Source organism: Periplaneta americana, chromosome 3 (assembly GCF_040183065.1).
Source record: "Periplaneta americana isolate PAMFEO1 chromosome 3, P.americana_PAMFEO1_priV1, whole genome shotgun sequence".
NCBI classification, from domain to species: domain Eukaryota; kingdom Metazoa; phylum Arthropoda; class Insecta; order Blattodea; family Blattidae; genus Periplaneta; species Periplaneta americana.
In genome coordinates, this window is record NC_091119.1 from 165,822,558 (window position 1) to 165,838,049 (window position 15,492).

Sequence of the window (15,492 nt, forward strand, 5' to 3'; positions counted from 1 at the left end):
GTATATCTTTCAGGTCTGACGGAGTCCGCTTACGAAGACCCCTCCGTCCCACTGAGACTTCTCCAGCATGCCATGTGTATGCAAATAACGGTACTACATCTGCTGCATTGTCGGTCGATCTGAAACTATCCAAAGATGATAGATGAAGTTGAATTTAATGAAAGCGAAATGAGTCCGAGATCCAACGCCGAAAGTTACGTTAGAAAATACGCCAATCAGGTAACTTGTTCTAGCAAGGATTTGAATCTAAGCCTGCTCGTTTGATGGTCAGATATGCTAACCGCTACTCCATAGCGGTGGACTGTCCAAAATACTTAGTCGTTCTATAGAATATTGTTAAATTTAGAGAGACTGAAAATGTATATGACAAGACTCATGGAAAAGGCGACATGTTTTGACCCAGGACCTCCCTGAACTATATTACACTTCGTACAGAAGGTTTTTAAGTAATTAATCGAACTTTCTATGTTTATTTTTAATACAATAACAGTTAATTAACGCAGTATTTGCAACTCTCAGGCGAGTCAATACAAATATTTGAATGCCACTCATTTACAAGGGCTTCAGAAAAAGGAACTTAGATACACTTCGATTTTATATTTTTAATTTTCTGTAACATATATTACTCTGCATGTTTCTTACTCGCCGACAGCAGTAACTACTTATGATATATTTGAAAAATTCTGCATAGACAGTTAATGTTTAAAAACGTAGTAAGAAAATTGTATTATATTCCGAACACAGCTGAAAACTTTTCTAGGATGAGATTGAACCGTTATAGTAATATAAAAGATTTCGGAAAATTAATTTAAGATATATAAGCATTTATACTTTCAGAATGAAGAAAATTGTAGTGGTGCATTTTCTAGCTACATAACTGCAAACTAAAACATATTGCGTGCTCATTATAACGTTTGATTGGTAACAACTCAACATTAACTTATTAGTCATAAAGGTGATAATGGCTTCCATGCAGAAAGAAGCACAGGATGTGTTGTGATATGCAAAGTATGAATCTGTTACTAATATACAGCGTGAAACTAGGAGTGTGTGTTGAGCTGAAATTTTCCATTCAAGAACATGAAAAGAGATAGACAAGAGAAAATCCAAAGGAAGGGCAGGCACATCAAGAGAAGTCACTGAATACATTCCACGGAGTCCAAGAAACATTGGAGCAGTTGATGAACTACAACATCCAACAGTCTAATATCCACAGAACTCTTCGAAAAAGTATATTCTCATAAAACATGCAAAATACGTGCAATTCAAAAACAGAGATAAACAGCTAATATTTCAAGGAAATACGTGAAAAATTTATAAAGAACATGCCGATTTCTGAGCCGCATTATTTCTACAGACAAGGAAACATTTCATCTTCGGATGTTAAGATTTGATACCCCAAAACTTGCAGGTTCCAACAGCAGGGTAACATTCCTCAATACCTGGAGGATAAGTCTATTCTCTTGGGTCCCTTTATGCCTGGTTAGCCCAAGCATATGTTAAAACAGTTGATGTTAAATTGAATATTCTCAGTGGGAGAGGAGAGAATGTTGAGCAGGAACTTCTGCAAAATATTGCAATGAATAGAACTGTAAATTCAATTAACACAGATTAGTAAACTTCATTTAAATGTTTATTTATGCAGATATTTATTATGATTTTACGTACTATCTATGATTTGAAAATATATATATCTTCCTTCTGTAACATCTTTAATAACTGTGTTAAGCTTTTCCTCTGTCTTTCCTAACAATCGAGATTTGAAATATTCCATTCCCCTTGGAGAGTCGAGACACTAATTCTATAGTATAAGTGTATATTACAGTGAGATTCTATGTACTACAAGATAAAATATCTACATCAATTCTTAGACTCTATAACTACATCTACAAACCTAATGTTACACTATTTACATACATATATTAACATTACATATTTAAATCATGTTTAGTTGTTTGTTAACTCCAAGTGTCATTATATGTATCTCTATACTATAGCTACAATACAGAGATAACATATAATGACGCTGGCAAGATCTCATTAATAATGATGAATGAGTAATGTAAATACATCGGTTACTACAACACATTACAGTATCTAAATATCAACCATAATTTCTAAAGCAATAATTCATTACTATAATATATATAACCAACCTGTTATTTATTTTCTACATTAAGACAAGTATCTACATTCTAAACAATTATCTACATCTAAAATTAATATCTAATATTGAATATTGATGTCATTGAGTTGGCACTGAAATAAATATTGATTATACAGTGCGATCGAAAAATCCCTCCGCAGTGCTTGTGAAGCCATGAATCCACTAGGCACGTGAATTCAAGTGGTAGCATTACTCCATTCAATTCCATCAGGGTTATAACGTGATTTATCTTGCAGCCGATAGATGGCAGCATACAGAAATTTATATAAGTTGTCTTAAATGTGAATTAGGCTGTCATATTATGTGATCAGGGCTACAACTAATGGAGCTGCGGAGAGACTTTTCGATCGTACTGTATTTATGTATACGAGAAATAATACGAATTAAAAATTAGTACACAGAGACAGAATATACCTCATATTATATTGCTCGTCTGTTAGCTATTCTATTCAAAAAAGTATCTGCGCATACAAAGCCGCATGATATAGAAAGCCAGTCAATCAATCGTGACAGTAAAGTGACATTAAAGACTTCATTCTTCGTGTAATAACTTTATGTGAAAATTTCTCGACTAGATTCTGAACAGTATTACAGTCTGAATAATTTTAAAAGTAAATTATGACGGTGTCGTGTATAGTTCCTGGGTAGCTCAATCGGTAGAGCATTCGTGCGCTAAGCGAAGGGTCCCGAGATCGATACCCGGTTCCGGAACAATTTTTTCCTTGAAATTATTCAAACCTACTTCACAGGGAGCTACTACCTGAAGGCCAGATTTGCATAGTATTATAGTCTATTATTGGCTCTTTACAAAACTGATTGTTTTTATAAAAATAACTTTATAACCAAGCATAAGTCAAATATTGTGGCTACTTTAACCTCTAGAAACTTTTATTATTTGAATGGTTCAATAGAACCTATGGTTTTATATGCGCAGAAGTGCTGTAAACTGATCCGAATTGATACTTGACGGTAGCTATAATATGACAATTTTATGTAGATATGTTTCCAGTAATTTTCCTCTATTTGGAATTGCATATCAGGGTTAGAATAATCAATAATATGGTCAAAAACAGATTATTGTAGAAAAATATGTAGTGATATAGAAGACAAATATTTATGTTATGTTAAGGTTATGATTTTCGATTTCCGACAGCAAAATTCGAAGTAAAAAAACGTTAGGGAATGTTAACCTTTAAGGCTGTTCTTTCTTTTCTTCCTTTTTGTACCCATCTACTTTTCTCCACACATATTAAAAGAAAGAAACGGGCTACACTGAAGAGAAATAAAAATATATGTTCAACTTATCGATAAATAATTATTCCCTTATATGCGACGGAAACGATTTCGATCCCGTATGTCTTTAAACAATCCTTTCTCTCTTTCGAGAGTCTTCCCGCTATACAAATCAACATACACTACAGAATATTAGCTGTACATTATCACAATTGAAAATTAAATTGGAAAATTTTGTCTTCTTTCATGGTTTTTAGGTATTGCTAAATGTGTTGATTTGTACTTTTATTCTAGATTAAAATTTCAGATTTATTGTTTATGTTCGTTAATAACTGGGATATAATTAATTATGATACCTAATCACTCATTTAAAGTTCGCATGATTGTAACCTGTACATATATTCGTGTTTGTTTATATTTTGTTTGTCCCACGCCGTAGCGTCGCGGTCTGAGGCATCCTGCCTAGGACTTGCGTTACGGAATGCGCGCTGGTTCGAATCCTCATGGGGGAAGAAATTTTCTCATGAAATTTCGGCCAGTGTATGAAACCGGTACCCACCCAGCATCGTGATGCAATTGGGGAGCAACGATAGGTAGCGAAATCCGGTTGCGAATGCGAACGGCTGGGGGGGATCATCGTGCTAACCACACGATACCTCCATTCTGGTTGGATGATCGTCCACCTCTGCTTCGACATGTGGGCGTGAGGCCAGCAGCCGGCTAGTCGGTCTAGGCCCTTCACGGGCTGTAGCGCCACGGATTATTATTATATTTTGTTTATAATGTGATTTTTCTTCTATTACGGTATGGTATTTGTATTTGTGGTTGTGTAGAAGAGAAATCTGATGGCCTTTACTACATCAGAATAAATAAATAAATTACAAGTATATTCACTGGGAAATAACCAATGCACTATTTCATTAAGTTATAGAGAATCTTAGATTCATTTTAAACTGTTAGGAAATTAGTTATCTTTATATAAGATCCAGATAAATTGTTACTAAAAGTATAAATAATTTTTAAATAAATTTTATACGCATATTTTGCAATATACAAACTTGAGAAAAATTGTGCAAATGTATTTTAGTAATATCTGGCTGATATAAGTAGTTCAACGGGATAATTATTATAAAAGCTGTATAAATTATGTAACTGAGTAGCGCATAGCCTTAAAAATTACTTGAATTTAAAGAAAATATGTATGAAGGAGAGAATTAGTTCAGAAATATTCTTCGACGTCGGCTGTAATAAATATTTTTAAGGCTAAACTTCTTCGCTGAAGCTAGTGTTATAAAAATAATATAAGAATTCAATGCCATAAGGTAACACGTACACTTACTTTTTAAGAGTTTCACGGTAATTAATTTATTCATCACATTATCAACAATCTCCTATTTAAATTTACTGTCTTAAATATCATTGAAAAGACATGCATAATGTGATAATTTATTTCGGTTATGTAACAACTAGGCCTACTAGATTACTTAGAATCGATGGAATTAGTAACAGCGAGATAGTACTTGGCAAAGTGAGGCCCAAATTTCGCCATGTGATTATCTGAAATTCGTCTTACATTTTAGAGAACATCCGAAAAACTCGATCAGATAATTAGCCCAAGCTGGAATCTAACCTACGCTCGAATGCAACAGCAAGCAAACAGCTACATCGGGTAGCATAAGATAATTTAACCCTTCAGGCCTGTTGCCGTACGCGTTTACGCATCATGCACAATTGTACAAAACCGGCCACAGTTCGTAATATATTGGAAATATTTTCATGTGGTTTTATTCGAGTTTATTTCAGAGAGTCTGGTTTTTACTGCCATATGGTTGTATTATGTTTAACAAATTCGGAATAGAAATAAAAAAGTGACGTAATGAAAATTTGATTATACTAGGGGATTTAAATACCGCTTTAGCGCTTGGCACATGAAAATTTAATTTTACTAGAGGATTTAAATACCGCTTCAGCGCTCAGCACTGGGACTTTTAAATACTGGTTTGAGGAGTAATGTGTGACAAAATAATAACTACTTATAAATATTTTAAATCGCAATATGATAAAGGAACTGGATCGTTAAGAAATCCATAAGGCGTTCAATTAGAATAAAATTTCGAAACATAAATTTCTTGTGAATAATATCGTACATAAAAGTAAATGTAGAATAGAGAAATGAGATACAGATGAATTACATTCGAAGCGGACATCTATTGTAACGTACGATTAAATAATTTGTTTTGTTTTGCGGGTTACTGAACCTCTGTATTCGTATGCTGCAGAATTATATGACAAAGGATTTTTTATGGCATGGGAAATAATTCACTGAAAATGCTAACTTGAATAGAGTTGGAACGGAAGCGAAGCAAAGAACACACTTTTGTTATTCCAAACCTCAAAGCTCAACAAGAAACTCTGCAATCAGATCCAAAACAAACTTGGACAGCGACCAATATCTCTGCTGTTACTTTCATTCCGTACGAACATGAGATAAATACAACTAGCTTTCTAACTTTTCTTCTGCAGCTAAAGACCTGCAGTAACCCTAACTGTAATACGGTTAGATTTAACGTAACTGCCTAAGGCATTACGGATTTCGATTAGGAAAGTTTTACAGCGCCATCTGTTAACAAATCGATTGTCGCTAGATCTAGGTAATTTGTCTGAATTTTAGTAAGGAAAATTATATGTCTGCAGGACTGAAAACTACATTAAAAGTACGTTTCAATGGTAGATTAACTGCAGAGAATAAAACAAATGTATGTGAAATATCCGAATGTACGAGGGTGGATCGGAAGGTAACGTACAATAATGCTTATTTCTGAAGACATTTTGAGCAAAAAGGTCATATAAACTTAGTTCCTAGCCTCAATATTTTCAGAGTTACAATAATTTAAAATGGTTTATAAAATACGTTTTTACTTTAGTTTGAAGGTAAAAGAATAATACAAATAGAGAATGAACCATTCAGAAGTATCATTTCTTCAATTGGTAAGTAGGCCTATTATGAAGATAAAAATGTGCTGTGAACTCCTTAGTTGCTTCGTACAGACATCTTTTTCAATTTTTAACTAGAAATTATTCTTACGCACTTAACACAACAATTATTACAGTTCACACCACTTCCACCTACTTAGTTATTTGCAGTTAAATTTTGCATCCTAATTTACAGTCTTGGAAAGTATACAACACATTTTAAAAAATATCGCTGTCCCTTGAGTACACTTGGCCGCACGCTTGTGAACGGCACTCGTCGCTCTACGTAACTGCATACGGCTATCTTGATTTCCGTAGCGCTCGCGCTGGCTGCTGACTGCACGCTGACCAAGACCATTCACAGCAATGCGTTCCAATAACGAAACGTAACTCTGTAAATATTGAGAATAGGACCCATTTTATATGACACTGTTTGCTCAGAATGTCTTTAGAAATAAGCTCCATATAGGAAGGTAAATCCCCGTGAATCACCCTGTATATATTAAACAATCTCCGATACGTGACTGTCCATAATCTCATACAGAAGAAACTACAACATAACCTAAATAATATAAAAAAGATGAAGCCACTGGCGTGGCTCAGTCGGTTAAGGTGCTTGCCTGCCGGTCTGAAGTTGCGTTCTGGCGCGGATTCGATCCCCGCTTAGGCTGATTACCTGGTTGGGTTTTTTCCGAGGTTTTCCCCAACCATAATGTGAATGCAAGGTAATCTATGGCGAATCCTCGGTCTCATCTCGCCAAATATCATCTCGCTATCACCAATCTCATCGACGCTAAATAACCTAGTAGTTGATACAGCGTCGTTAAATAACCAACTAAAATAAAAAAAAGATGAATGATTGAAAAGTTTTAATTAAGAGTGATGAAATAAACATGAATCATTTTAAAACGTAGAATTATTTAAAGTACATTTTTGTCAAACAAAGAAATAAATGCTAAGGAGGTGATAAAAAACAAACAGATTTTAGGGACTTAATATTACAGGAGAAAAATTCGCTCCGGCGCCGGGGATCGAACCCGGGTTCTTGATTCTACGCACCAAGCACTCTGACCACTGAGCTACGCCGAATTCAATTCACAGCACAGGATCGAACTTTCCCCCTTCAATATTTCCCTTTGTGGCCTGACTCCAAGTTAGGCATATATATGTTGACGTATATCCAATGTCAACTGCCATTATACTAGGAGCGCACTCAGCTGAGTGACTTGTTGGCCGGGAATCCGCAGTTATGTACTGCTAGCTGAGAGAATATTGTAGATATATTAATTTGTCCTACAGAATTTATCTTTAATATTGACACTTAATATTTTAGGATTGTGGATTGAATTCGGCGAAGCTCAGTGGTCAGAGCGCTTGGTACGTAGAACCAAGGACCCGGGTTCGATCCCCGGCGCCGGAGCGAATTGTTCTCCTAAAATATTAAGTGTCAATATTACAGATAAATTCTGTGGGACAAATTAATATATCTACAACATAAGATTTTAGGGAGGTAATAAAAATTGTAGGATAAGCAGTCACGATTGGTTGAAACATGTCGTTACGTACAGTTTCATTGGTCAAACGTAGTAAAAGTGTAATCGTCATGGTAAAAATGCTGAATACCTATGCATCTTATGATAAATGATGAGTACTGATACGAATTTCATGAAGAATGTAAATAAGATGCACTTCGATCCAAAAATCTAGACGTTCACGAGGAAGTTTATTGTATTGCTGATGGTGGAAGCAATCGTAGGATCGATATCATAGCTATAAATAGGAATAAACAGTCAGCCGAAACAATTGATCCTACCATCAGATTTGAAATCTCAGTCACTCAACCATCTGAAGTGAATGAAGAGAAAAAGAAAATCTACAAGCCCACGATTCAGTACCTATCGGCGAAATACAACATAGAAAAAAATCACAGTTACCGGTCTCTTCTTCGGAGCGAGAGGCACCATCCCGAAAGCCTTTGTAAAGTGGAGGGAAAAATACAAGCTGACGAGAGATCTTCAAGATGCCATCATCACTACCGTAATAAAATTTTCTGTAGCGATATTTTTTCAGCATCTTTATGGTGTACATTCAATTTAAATTACATTTGGTTCTGAAACTTGTTTATACAGGGACATCACTTTATTTTTACTTCAATTTTTATTGTACCTGAGTTTTTGAATGTACTTCACTCCCACCCCTTCTACCAATGAAGTTTAACCGTCCTCTACACATAACCAAGACTGCATATACAGTCATAGTAGCCTTACGGTCATAGTAACCAGTACGTTCCAAAAATATGTTCGCGTTTTCCAGTGACGAAAGAGCTTTCAATATTGAATCATTTTCGCACAGGTACTGTCGTCCATTTGCCTACGTCGTATCCCGGTTTCCCCCACCAGCTTTTATTCGCCAGCTAGTGGCTGGGCTGTCTAACTCCTTTCTCAGAACATTAATTTCTGTTAGGAATTGGACATCTACGTAATATTATACAATTGTTTAAAATAACTTAAATAAAAGGGCCTTGTTAAGAAATTAACTGTCATGTGATTTCCTCCCTTTTACGACCCTACGACATAACCACTTGGACGGACAGTAGATAGTATATCTGAGTAATTTTATCTGTGTGGGTCAGGCAGAAGTGAAGATTGAATTTACTGTACGTAAGGTACTCTTTTATAGAGTAGGTACAGAATTATTTCAACATGAGTTACTAGTACGAAGGACGAAACTAGCAATAGGGATTAGGTACAATAGTCTATAGTGCGATAATATGCACATTAGAACTAAAGCCTGTATCGAAATGAACGGCCACCATTTTAAAAAATGTGTTTAAATATCCATATTATGATTATTTTTCAATATAACTACATTCTCTATATTGTACGCTAATGTGCTGTAGACAGTATAATATACACTGAATAATCAATACGTCCACATGGACAGCTCAGTTCGTGAGTAAAAACACTCATTGTTAATACTGTACTGTATTTTGATTAAATAAAAACCTAATGAAAATGATCAAACTCAAAATCGCGATATTTCCTAGTTTACGTACATGGATGAACTACTTTTCTTCCCTCCTATACCTAGTAAAGTGATTTGTTTGTATATTACGCCGGTATCATCGAACTCCAGTCGTGGAACGGCGTAGCAAACATCGTTGATCCAGAGGTATAGGCAAGTTAATTTTAAAAATGTTAGTAAAAATAAAATGTCCTTGTATAATTTTTCATTTTAAATTTTATTGGGAGCTATTCTGTGTCGCAGGGCAAACTCAAAATATTGGGTCAGACTACTAAATTAAAATTAATTATTGTGCATATGGGATGGACAAGAAAATGTGTTCAATATTCAAGAAAAGCTATAGGCCTCCTATCATTCAGATTATTCCTTTAACGAGCAGAGACTATAAATGTGATAAGGGGAGAGATGTTCCAAGCAGACAAGTTGTGACCCGGCCCCCACCCCGCGTGTAGGACAGATGGAGAGGTGCTTGGGGAAGTCGCGCCTCAACACTCCATGTATAAATCTCATGACGCGATACCGTTGAGTGCCTTCTGGTCGAGAGGGGACTGCGAACAGACACTCGCCACTTGTTCGATTAAGCCTCACTTACACTGTGCCGCAATTCACAAGACAGCCTTATGTCGCACCCGCTATATTCCAACCCATGTGAAGTGCCATCTCAAGGAAAAGTGCTTAAAGACATATATATCATATCATATCATATCATATCATATCATATCATATCATATCATATCATATCATATCATATCATATCATATCATATCATATCATATATCATATACCATATCATATCATATCATATCATATCATATATCATATCATATCATAGTATATTATTTTGTTTTATTGAGGAATTACTTGTCAATAAGTTTATTACGTAACATATATTTAACTTTATTTCAATCGGTAATTATATACGGACTTATAGGATGGGGTAGCTCATTTAAATCCAATTTTAATCCACTTTATTTATTACGAAAGAAAATAATTAAAATATGTCTTCATAAACCTATTGATTTTCCATCTCAAAATTTGTTTCTAGATTTTAATGTACTTAACGTAAGACAAATTTATTATATTGTATTAATAAAATTCAGACATAAAAATCTAAATAATTTTGAATTGTATTCTCATAGTTATGAAACAAAAGGTATGAATTCTTTAAGATTGTTTGAACCAAAATGCAACACTGTTACAGTATTTAATCATAGTAGTAATTTAGGCCCAAGAATATATAACGAATTTACAGTATATTTAAATATCCTAATCTTGTCAATTCGAATAGTTCTAGTATTAAATTTAAAAAGTTATGTATGGATTTTATAAAAATTGAAAAAATCGTAAATTTAAATTTATATACTATAATTGCAAATTGTATTGTATAATTATTAATTATAATTGTATTGTATAATTATTAATTTCAATTCTGGAATCCGCCCCTGAGCACGAGTTCTACTCTTTCAGGGGCGATCTAAAGTTTCTCTGTGTATTTTATATTTTATGTTATAATTATTAGCAAAATAAATAAATAAATAAATAAATAAATAAATAAATAAAATAAATAAATAAATAAATAAATAACATATCATATATCATATCATATCATATCATATCATATCATATCATATCATATCATATCATATCATATCATATCATATCATATCATATCATATCATATCATATCACATCCCATTTTCGCAACGCACTGCAGGAATGTAAACGTTACAAGTGCCTAGGGCAGCGATGTCAGACAGGGACTAAACGGAGCGGAGCGCTCCACTAGACTGGTTGCGTGCTCCGGTGTTTCCACAGACATAAGCAAGTTCAAGCTCCGATCTAGCTCCACAACCGGTATTGGAGCTTACAACTCTGACACAACTGGCCTAGGGTGACCAGACGTCCCCTTTTGTCGGACATGTCCTCCTTTTTAGGCCTTTGTCTGGGGTCCGGGCGGATTTAAAATAAAATCAAGAAATGTCCTCCTTTCCGCAGATTGTATGCCTGATATTTTAAAATTATCTGATTTGACACCTTTTTCAAGTAATTTACCTGTAGATGGCAGCAGCATCGTCGGAATAAACTCTTTGCCAACGATCATAACTCTTTTTTCTTACAAAGTAATATAAAATTCATATTTTGTGCGGTATTTTTATGTTATTTGATAATTGTGACCCGTTGGATGGAAAGGGACCGAAAGTCGAATAAGGGAATTTTCCAGGAGAATAAAATAACGAATTTGCGGTGTAAAAACTGCATTTCTATGGTTTGACATCTTGCGCTATCTGTACGTTTTTTTTTTTTTTACATATTAAACTAGGACGTAGTTTTACACGGTGCCACTCCACATCTGTGGAGTAACGGTCAGCGCGTCTGGCCGCGAAACCAGGTGGCCCGGGTTCGAATCCCGGTCGCGACAAGTTACCTGGTTGAGGTTTTTTCCGGGGTTTTCCCTCAACCCAATACGAGCAAATGCTGGGTAACTTTCGGTGCTGGACCCCGGACTCATTTCACCGGCATTATCACCTTCATTTCATTCAGACGCTAAATAACCTAGATGTTGAGAAAGCGTCGTAAAAATAACCCAATAAAAAAAATACACGGTGCTTCTTAAATACCTAAATCTTTCTTTTAGTTGCTAAGAAAATAAAGGAAAACTTTAATTTGCATTTTTCTCGAAAAGTACATAATGTAATATCAATATTCAGTAAGTAACATATTAAAAACTATAGCACCTAGAACCATGAATTTTTTTTAATGCTCAATATTTCATCCTCTTTTTGAAACCACAAAAAACAAAAAATCCGAATTTAGGTCCCATTTCCTGCAACTATTCACAATTTTAGTTCCCTTGGCTTTCATAATATAGTTAACTATAAAATCATTTTATCATAAGTATGCTGTAATAAAATAGATATTGACATAATTTTAAGTATAATATAGGCCTAAGTCTAAATCTAAATAAGCCTAGATATTTTCTTTTCTCTTTAATAGTTATAGTTCCCTTGACTTTCATATGTAGCTAACTGTAAAATCATTATTATCAAGTTTTATCATAATTATTTTGTAATATTAACATACTTTTAAGTATGATATAAACCTAAACTTCTACTGTAGGCCTAAATATTTTGTAAGAAAATAGATATTGACGTAATTTAGTGTATAATATAGGCCTAAGCCTAAACCTAAATACATATTTTCTGTCCTCTTTTTTCGAACAATATCCTCCTTTTTGAAGCTTTGTGTCCTGTTTTCTTTTCTTTTGTATTATTTTATTTCTATTTCTATTGTTGCAATTATACTCTGTATTATATGTTCTCTTCTGTATTATTATATACATTTGTACTTGACCATGTTATAGCATCTTCTGATGCATTTGAAATTTGAAATAAACATTTTAATTAAAATATATATATATATATATATATATATATATATATATATTATATTAATGTGAATCTGATCACCCTACAAGTGCCAAACTTACAAGAATGGTACAGATCGGACCACTGAGCAAAAAAATGGAGTCATTTTGTGTTACGGTATTCTCGGAAAGTAAGTAATAGGCAATTTGCAAGTTCCATGCTTTTGTCGAGATATAGAAGTGAGATAGAGTGACTAGATTTTCAGACACAAAAAGCAGGACTCATTCCTAAAAATGGTCCTTATGCTTTTTTATATTCGCCTTACATATAGGATAAGTGAAGGTATTAGCGCTATAAATTCAACAAATGGCTTACAACTGGTCAGAAATGCGGACAATAATATGATTTTTTAGATATTGATAATCTGTAGTCTTTGCTGTAGAACGTACTTTTCAGAAGTTGTCATTCTGACAAGGTTTTACAACAATACAAGTAAGTAAAAGTATGACGCATACTGACGCTATTTTGTATCCTATGAAATTAACCTTCAGTCGGAATGTTCTACATAGAAACTTTCGTTTTCATTATTCTCGTTACAGAAAAACTGGTATTTCTGTATAGGTCGTTCGTTATCTCGTGAAACCAAATGCATGCGTGCACCGTAGCTCATAGTAAGAGCCTTATGATAGGAGTAATTGGGGTGGAAGCGTAGCGAGGAAGGCAACTTCTCAGTCCACTTTCTTCTTCCCCTTACACGCAAGTAGGTTTCACGAGACAACGAATGACGTATACAACAGTCTAATATGTACAGTCACGAAGCTTGAGTTGTGAGGGTGCTAGGAACAATAGACTGTGCCGGTACTATTTCGAATTGTCTGTAATGAGGCGATATTAGCGATCCTAGTGATTAGCAACTATATATGAATGCATATTTACCAGGTATTGAGCTTCGTGACTGTATATACTAGACTGTGGCGTATATCCTATTCGTGTTCGTTTGTCTTTCTATGTGTACAGGGATTTATTTTAAACTGCTGGTGTCCACACCTGTGGAGTAACGCTTAGCGCGTCTGGCCGCGAAACCAGGTGGCCCGGGTTCGATTCCCGGTTGGGGCAAGTTATCTGGTTGAGTTTTTTTCCGGGGTTTTCCCTCAACCCAATATGAGCAAATGCTGGGTAACTTTCGGTGCTGGACCCCGGACTCATTTCACCGGCATTATCACCTTCATCTCATTCAGACGCTAAACAACCTAAGCTGTTGATAAAGCGTCGTAAAATAACCTACTAAAATAAAAATAAAAAACTGCTGGTTAGCTAACGCACCTAGTGATTTTCATTCATTTTAGTATTTAAGTGTAAAATCATCTGAAAATAATGTAGATAAAGGGTAGTAAATTTCATTTAAAAGTCTAATTTGATATTAACGTATAAAGCAAGTAAAAGTAACATGGCAGAACACTGTTTTCGCAAACCTTTCTGATCTGAATTTGTTTTTGTGGAGATACCATGGAGAAACAAAAAAAAAACAAAGCAATCCTCTTCCTGATAACAGCTGGCCAAGGAACTGGCGGGTGCTGCACTCTATCGGTAAAGAACGAAACTACTTCTAAAGATACCAAATGGAATCATAAGGAAAATCTTATGATTTTTTACTTATTCATTTTTGATTCTCAGATAAATCTATTTAAGATAACAAATTATTTTATTCAAAATACTCACTCATATGATTTATCAATTTTTCAAATTTATTATTTGCTAATCCATGTTAAAAAAGATATTTATAAACGTTTTCGCCTACACGGCATCATCAGATATTGAAAGTTTGACGAAACCTAAACATAAGTCCATTAAGTTGTACACAGTACACATTGTTATGCATATCTGATGATGCCGTATAGGCGAAAACGTCGTAAATATCTTCTTTTAAGATGTATTAATAAATGATAAATTTGCAAAATTGATAAATCATATGATTGAGCATTTTAAATAAAATAATTTATCTAAATTCTTATGAGTCAGAGATTACAGAAATATTAGTGATTTCAAATGGATTCATTCGAACGGAAAGGGTTAAAAAAAACTGACTGTCAAGTTACCATGCGATAAGTAGGCCTAGAGCACGCGCCTGGATGTCCATATAATATCGGTAATTCGTACTGTAATTCCCAAATTTCGCGTCTTTAAACAAATAAAAGTACAGGTAACTGGCAGCCAAAAATTCTGACGTAGTGTGAAGGTGGGTGTACCCAACTTGTAAATTAGCTTCAAACAATCGGAACACAACGCGTCAGCATTGACTGTCAGAGTACCTGTTCAGCTTACACAGAACAGTATTCATTTCTGCACTACTGCATCCCATTTGTGTCTAGTTACATAGGAGCAGGCAGGTGTCAAACAAAAACGAAAGAGATTTACATTCACTAGTGATTCTCAAACACGTGTACCAGCTATTCTTCAATTACAAAGATAAATTGCTAAATTAACTATTTGGTACAGGAAGATCTATCTCAACAATCTAAACTACCTAACTACTAACAAATTTAAGGCATTCAATTATGCAACTATTCTAATGGCCGGTTTTTCCAAGTATTGTTAGAAAATTTAACGACTGTTAAACTCTAAACAATTTGTTAATTAATAAAATTGTATGTTTTCAACACCAGTTTGGTTTAACAGGTTGTTAACAGTTTGTTAATTTTAAATGTAGGATTTCGGGCAGTTAACTCGTTT

General features: G+C 34.4%; 1 protein-coding gene and 1 non-coding gene across 5 annotated transcripts in view; both read right to left on the reverse strand.

Moving 5' to 3' along the window:
• The window catches only part of Nckx30C (solute carrier family 24 member Nckx30C), a 1,001,248-nt gene that overhangs the window by 354,662 nt on the left and 631,094 nt on the right, over window positions 1-15,492 (reverse strand). The gene's annotated exons all lie outside the window — the stretch shown is intronic.
• Window positions 7,390-7,462, reverse strand: TRNAT-CGU (transfer RNA threonine (anticodon CGU)). The gene has a single exon. It is a non-coding gene; the product is annotated as a tRNA-Thr (tRNA).